The sequence below is a fragment of the Mus pahari genome, chromosome 5, assembly GCF_900095145.1.
Source record: "Mus pahari chromosome 5, PAHARI_EIJ_v1.1, whole genome shotgun sequence".
Classification (NCBI taxonomy): domain Eukaryota; kingdom Metazoa; phylum Chordata; class Mammalia; order Rodentia; family Muridae; genus Mus; species Mus pahari.
The window spans coordinates 23,762,869-23,770,986 of record NC_034594.1 but is presented as its reverse complement, the minus strand read 5'-3'; the positions used below and the strand labels follow the sequence as shown (position 1 = coordinate 23,770,986).

The 8,118-nt window shown below is 40.0% G+C and overlaps 1 pseudogene; it reads right to left on the bottom strand.

Moving 5' to 3' along the window:
- Nucleotides 1-8,034: 8,034 nt before the first annotated feature.
- Nucleotides 8,035-8,118, bottom strand: part of LOC110321422 — a 2,018-nt pseudogene continuing 1,934 nt past the window's right edge.

The window sequence follows — 8,118 nt, the reverse complement described above, 5'->3', positions numbered from 1 at the left end:
CAGGAGGAAGGTCCATGGGCCTCTCACCATTAAGTGTGGTAGCAGGGTAAGTTTTATAGACTTTACTAAGTTAAGAATGTTTGTATGTTGGCAGTTTCAGTCATGAATATATAAAATCAGTGTTATTATTGACTTATACTAATAATGTCTTAGTCAGGGTTTCTATTCCTGCACAAACATCATGACCAAGAAGCAAGTTGGGGAGGAAAGGGTTTATTCGGCTTACATTTCCANANTGCTGTTNATCACNNAAGNANNCAGGACTGGAACTCAAGCAGGTCAGNNAGCAGGAGCTGATGCAGAGGCCATGGAGGGATGTTCTTTACTGGCTTGCTTCNCCTGGCTTGCTCAGCCTGCTCTCTTATAGAACCCAAGACTACCAGCCCAGAGATGGTCTCACCCACAAGGGGCCCTCCCACCTTGGTCACTAATTGAGAAAATGCCCTGCAGCTGGATCTCATGGAGGTATTACCCCAACTAAAACTCCTTTCTCTGTGATAACTCCAGTTGTGTCAAGTTGACACAAAATTAGCCAGTACAAATAACAACTGAAAAGATGTTTTAAATGTATTAATAATACCTTTTTAAGTTAGTGTTCTATTGCTGTGAAAAAACAGAATGACCATGGCATCTTTTAAAAAAAGATTTGTTCATTTATTTATTTATTTATTTATTTATATATGAGTGCTCTGCCTGTATATAAGCTTGCACAACAGAACAGGGCATCAGATTCCATTATAGATGTTTATGAGCCACCATGTTGTTGATGGGAATTGAACTCAGAACCTCTGGAAGAGCAGTCAGTGCTCTTAACCACGGAGCCATCATCTCTCCAGCCCCAGGCCATGGCAACTCTTATAAAAGAAAGCATTTAACTGGGGGCTTTCGTAGAGTTTCAGAGGGTCAGTCCATTATCATCATGGCAGCAAGCATCGTGCGAACAGTAGCTGAGAGCTACATTCTGATACACAAGCAGAAAGAGAGAATGGGCCTGCTGTGGGGCCTGCCTCACGCCCAGCCCTGGTGACACATAATCCTCCCACAAGGCCATGCCTCCTTATCCTTCTCAAATAATGCCACTCCCGGTGACAAAGCATTCAGATATATGATCCTTATTTAAATCACCACAATACCCAGAGAAATGTAAATACTTAATGTCCTTATTTATTTCCTATTGCTGCGATAAATAATAGAACCAAAAACACAAGGCAGAAATCTGGTGGCATAACTGAAGCCAGAGTCATGGTGGAGCTCTGCTCACTGCTGGCTTGCTCCCATGGCTTGCTCACCGGGATCACACACGTGCGCGTGCAGACACACACACACACACACACACACACACACACACACACACAAACACACACACTGTAAATACAGCTTGCTCAGTATGTACGTGATGCCGGGGTTGACTACTTGGTATTGGATGACCAGCTGCTGCTCCCTTTTCCCTGGGCAAGGGAGGACTATTTCTTCCCTTTCAGCATTCCTTGCTTGCTTGTTTTCTTGTCTAGGGTTGAGACCCTGTAAGTTTCCCCCTTTCTACATTAGCATGGCTAATGATGTCATCCTTGTCTAGATCTTATTTAGGCAACATGTCGATGAGACTTCAGATGTGTAGCTTCCCTGACATTTCTAGGGAGACAATTTCACGGCAGACTTCCTGTTCCTCTGGCTTCCTCTATGATCCCTGAGGCTTAGGTACAAGGTGATGCTGTCGATATATTGTTTGCAGCTGAAAACATAGGCATTTGTTTTCTGCGATTTGATCAGCACTGTTTTTTTTTTTTTTTTTAAATATATATTACGGTCTCTATTGCATGGAGGAGCGAGGAATGGGATCTATACATATCTAAGGATATATAGTGTGATAAAATTTAGAATGTAGCTGGGAATTATGATGGGTTAGCAGAGTGGCTGCTGTAGGGTCTCCCCTGAGACCCACAACGTCACTAGCTGAAAGTCCAATTAGAAAGCTGTTGGTTACTGCCAAGATATATGTGACACTATTGCACCCTTAGGCACATTGAGCTGCGCTGGTGGTTTTAACTCAGAGGCTGGGTAGAGCTATTGACTGCTTCCTCTCCTTGTAAGCTTAAGTGGAACCTTCTAGTACCATGAAAGCTGGTCCTCAGAGAGAAGGCTTTCAGATTAGATCTGTTCAAATTCTCCAGGTGTCTTCAGCAATACAGACTCAACTATAACCTCTTGGGGTTGAGAGCTGCCAAGGGTAATAGCAATAGCCTATAGGTTCTGGTTCTGGTTCTGGTTCTGGGAGTATCTTGGATAACCATGACCAACAATTCAAAAGAGTGCTTCTCATGCCTGGTGTTGGAGTTTTTGTTAGATGGTCTACAGTTCTTGGGGGGAGCATTGTCAGACCATATGGGAAAAATCTCATTTTAATCATCTATGTGTATGTATAGACTTATATGTACTATATGTAATTTTAAAAATTGTTTCCTAGCCACTTTTATTTCTCCTTTTGACAATTCTCTGCTCAGACCCAAAGCTCATACTTCGGATATTTCTGACACCTTTGTCAAATATCAGATTGCTGAGGCTACGTAAACCTATGTTTGAGTTCCATTGATCTACATATTTGTTTGTTTATAGTACCATGGCTCTGTGATATACCTTAAGATCTGGCATGGTAATATCTTCAGCATCATTCTTTCTGCTCAGAGTAGTTTTGGCTAACCAGAGTCCATATGAATTTCGAGATAGTTTCCCCATTTCTCTGCGGAGCACAATGGGGATTTTAACGGGGAAGACACTGAATCTGTAAATGGCTTTTGGTAGAAATTATTTTCACAATATTAATTCTACCAACGCATGAGTATGGGATGTCTTTCCATCCTGTAGACTCTTTTTCTCTTCCTTTAGGGGTCTGAGGTTGGCATTGCAGAAGCTTCCGCCTCCGTGGTTGGTTTTGTTTCTATATATTTTACTTTCCTTGAGGCTATTGTGAATGGGAATGTCTATGATTTCTTTCTCTGTATTTATGTTGTTTATGTACAGAAAAGCCATTGTGTAAGTAGATGCCATATCCTGCCACACTGTGGGGACTGTTAATCATTTCTAGAAGCTCTCTGGTAGAACTCTGGGGATCTCATACCTATAAGACCATGTTATCAGCAAATAGGGGTAGTCTGACTTCATTTTCCATTTGCATCCTTTAATTTCCTTCTTTCTCCAGCTGGGGCTTCAAGCACTATATTGAGAAGGTGTGGGGATAGTTGACATTCTTGTCTTGTAACTTTTTTCAGTGGTATTGTTTATGGTTTTTCTCCGTGGGAGATGATATTATCTGTGAGTGTCTCGTGTATAGCTTTTGTTGTGTTGAGGTTTGTTCTGTTTCAGACCCTGGGGAAAAGGAATGAGTTGCATATTTTACAGACCAAAGCAGACCTGGCCTCCAGGTTCTCCCAGCATCCCTCAGTCCCTACCTGACATACTCTGCCCCCAACCCTGAGGGTTTTCCTTCCCTCAGAGGACCTTCCCTATCTAATCCAGACATTTTCGGTTCTCCTCCTCTTCTTCCTGTTCTCCTCCTTTTCCTCCTCTTCTCTTCTCTTACCCCTTCCCCCTCTCTCTCCTTACCATGGCAACTCCCCTGGTGCTTGGGGCCAGTGAACTCGACTGATAGCAGCTTCCCAATAAACCCTCCCCCCCATTTAATATCATCTAATCTGGCTTGAACTGGCTCATTTCACCAGTAGAGAAATAACTTATCAGGTGGCGCCAAAACCAGGGAATGAATCAGGAAAACTTTCTAGTTCTACTCTCTCCAAGATTTTTATCATGAAGGCATGTTGAATTTTGTCACAGGATTTTTTTTCCCACATCTATTGAGATAACCATGTGGTTTTTGTCTTTATAATCATTTATGTGTCTTATTACATTTATCACCTTGCCTATGTTGAACCATCTAGGATAAAGTCAGCTTGATCCTAATGCGTAGTCTTTTTTGATGTATGTCTGTATTTAATTTTCAAGTATTTTATTGATATTTTTAGATCTATGTGCAGCATGGATATTGGCCTGTAGTTTTCTGTTTTTCTTGTTGCATCCTCACCTGGTTTGGCAGAGTAAAGCTGGTTTTGTAGGTGGAATGTTGGAGAATGTTTTGGGGCACGGTGTATTTGAATGTTGATTTCTGTACCAGGAGATCTGGGTGTAGTCTGGATTTTGGTCTTGTCATTATTATGAAGCATTTCCTGACTCAGCATTTTATAAAAGATTGTACTCTAGTGAAGGGGAAATGTCTGGGTTCTTTGGAAAGTCAGTTATGTCAAATGATGTTTTGCTGGGGCACACAGGTGAAAGGATGAATTATGTTCCGAAGGAATAGAAATATGACCTCATAGACATTGGTTTGATTTCTCTACCTGGCTAAACTTCACTGATACTCGTGTATTGATTTGCTTCAGGCTGGTTGGCAAGTCTTGCTGTTTCTTCTGGATTGAACTGCCCTTGCTGGTTTGTGTGTGGTGACTGCCAAGTGAACTGGACTGCAGCTACTGGTTCGTGTGTGGTGTCTGCTACTGGACTGACCTGCTGATACTCTGACAGCCAAGATTGGACTCTTCCCCAAAGAACTATTTCTAAAACAGGTCTACTTCTCCAGTGTCTGAATAACTTTTGTTTTCTACTACCTCTGGTGGGTGGTGAGCTAGAGGAGAGGTTGAACCCTTATTGAAGTAGGTTGAGAAAAATGTATACCAACACTCCATCATCTTCTGATTGGTCAATAACTACTGGATCAACTGGGCTGGAGAGAATTAGGTGGGACTTCCATGCCCTGAGAGTGACAGAGGTCTCTGGTGGAAGGAGAGGAGTCACCCTGAGCAAGCAGATGGCAAGACTAAGATGGCAGGTGAAGGGCCACAGGGCTGAGAAGTGGGCCAGACAAGCATGGGCAGGTTAGAATAGCTCAGAATATGTCCAACTTAGTGCCTGAAACTTACACATAAAGGTTTCTCTGCCATTACTCTAGAACAAGAGCGGGTGTAAAATTCCTTTTACAAAAGGACTTTGAGAGTGGTCCTTCTATTTCTTTTATTAGTGTTATTAATTTAAGAAGGGTTGGATAAATTCATTCTATGAAGCCACAGTTATTCTACATATTCTTCCTTGGAGATGGAATGGTTTCTGTCTAATCGGGAACTTGTCATAATTTCCTTTCATAGAGAACTTCATAAGAGATTTTTTTTCTACTTTTATCATGTTTAGTGTTCCAAATAGATTTTAAAAACTGGTTGAGTGCATATTACTTTTAGCTTCAGAAGACATCATGTATATTTAAGAGGCATTTAACTATTATACATTATTTGATGACTTAAAATGTCCAATATTGAATTGTATATTTTAAAATAAAATTTCTTAGTTTAATATTAATAATAATAATAATAATAATAATAAGGGGGTTGGGTATAAATTTTCTTTGAAGCTCTGGTAGAATTATGCTGTGAATCCACCTGGATCTCAACTTTTTTTTTCATTGTAGTAACAATTTTTTCATTATTTGAATATCTTCATGTATTGTGGGTTTATTTAAGTTGTTGATCTCTTTTTGGTTTACCTTTGATAATTTGACTGAATCTAGAAATTTGTCCTTTTTTTTTTTTTTTTTTTTTTATTTTTTATTTTTAGATATTGATTTGATGTATAATTGGGTTTTAATGTAATCTCTTAAAATAGTTTGAGTGTCTTTGGCATCTCCCAATGTTTCCCTGTCGATTTCCAGTTCTGTTGATCTGTGTCCTCTCTTTCTTTTGGTTTGGCCGAGTTTCTATGCATCTTCTTTATCTTCTCAAAGAACCAGTTCTTAGATACATTGGTTTTTTTATATTGTTTTTTCAGTTCTTAGATACATTGTTGCTTTTTACATTGTTTTGTTTCCTTTTCACCCATTTCCACTGGATTTTTGTTATTTCTTGCTCTCTGCTGCGTTTGAGTGTGGTTTGTTCTCATTTGCTTTTTGTTTGTTTTTTTTCACATTTTGGGGTTACCTCATTGTGCCGTTTATTTGTGCTCTTTCTGGTTTTTTAAATGCAGGCATTTAGAACTACAAATCACCCTCATGGGAGTGCCTTTAATGTGTCTCAGAGGTTTTGCTGTGTTATTTTCATTTTCAATTAGTTCCAAGAAGTTTTATCTCTTGATTTCCTCTTTGATCCACTCATGGTTAGTAATGACCTGTTTATTTTTGATGAGTTTGTATATTTACTAGAGATTTGCTTGTTGTCAACTTTAAGTTTTATCAAACTATAGTCAGGTAGGGTAGGACACACAGGGTTATTTCAATATTTCTGAATTTATTAAGCTTTGTATTTTTGTCCCAAGATATGGTCTATGTTAGAGAGATTTCCATGTACTTCTAGGTAGAATATATATATATATATATATATATATATATATATATATATATATATATTCTTTCATTTGAGGTGGAATATTCCATACATATCTATTAAGTCCATTTGATGTAAGATGCCATTTAATTCTGGTGTTCCTCTGTTTTTTTGTCCAGATGACCTGACTGATGGAGAAAGTGGTGTATTGAAATCATCTATTGTTAATGGGTTAATGTTAATCCATGTCTTTAATCCCACTAGCACACTTTTTATGAAATTGTGTAACCCTGAGTTTGGTGTATATGTATTTAGCATAGTAACATCTCTTAGTTAATTGTTTCCTTGATTAGAATGGAATATCCTTCTTTACATCTTCTGATTAGCTTTACTTTGAAGCTTATTTAGTCAGATAGTGGGAGAGCAGTGCCTGCTTGCTTCCTGGTTCCATTTGACCGGAGTACTTTGGTTTAATCCTTTCACTCTGAGGCATGTATACCCTCTTAAAGCTAAAATGTGTTTCTTATAGACAAAAGATAGATGGGTTTCTACTGTGTCTTTTGTTTGGAGAATTAAGGCCATTGATATTTAGTGTGTGGAGCTCAGATGGTTCCAGAGCTAATGGTCAGGCTTACGCTGAAGAACAAAACGAAGTTCCATTGTGTGAGCAAAGGCCAGGGTGCAAAGGTCATCACCATCAGCCAGGAGAGCATGGTTCTGGTGTCAGAATCCTAGGATCAAATCCAAGCAAACAGCCCCAAAACTGGCCTCGGTCTTTAAGCAAATACACACAGGAAAGAAAATCTATAGAAAGTGTTCCTAGATGGCTGAGGCTCTTGGCTGTGTCTCTGGCAAAAACCTGCTGGAAGACAGCAGTGCCAAGGATTCATCTGCTCCCGGATCACACCAGCAGCTTCCTTCCCATATGGCAGGTGCGGGAGGCTAGTCCGTCTCCACCCCTGCCGAGCTGCCCGCTGAAGTTCTCTTAGTCAGAGGGGACACCTTTTTGCAGTGCTTTTCATTCTAGGAGTCCAGAGGCAAGTACTCAGGTGAGTACATGCTTTGTGATGGAGATGCAGTGCCTAAGGACACAGAATCCCTGCTGAGAAAGTTCCGTGCCCCCGCCCCCTGCCAAGAGTCTCCTAATGAGGCTGCTTTGTAAAGGAAAGAACGCTAGAAAAAATCAACCTCATCCCAAAGCACTCAAGCGCTCATCTGATCCGAAAAGTTAATCGCAGAGACTTCTAGCCATTTAAATCGTTCTACATTTAAATCGTGTATTAATGTTGTGTTGTACATATGTGCGTACATTTGTGTGGAGACAATTCTGAGGTTGTCCCTCAAGAACCATCGTCTTGTTTTTGGAAGACCAATTCTCACTGGGTCCCACGGCTGGTCAATTAGCTGTCTGTCTACCTTCCAGCACTGGAAGTACATGTGTGTGTCAGCATCCGTTTTTTTTTAATATGTAAATTCTAGGGCTTAAACTCTGGAGCTCATGCTTGCAAGGCTGTCTGTCTACCACCTTACTTACAGTTTAAAAGCTTAATTCTTTAGATAAACCTAGAAAAATAAGTACAAAAATATCATATCCCATGCTTAGTGTCACAAGAAATTAAAACAAGCAAACAAAAAAACCCCCACAAGATACATATAACTTTAGATTTTACTTGAGTGGCTATCATTCCCCTTTCTTCAGTTTCTTTTGGGATATCTTTTTCCGCTGTGCAGCTTCCTCTTCTGGCTGCGGAACGATCTGTTCCTT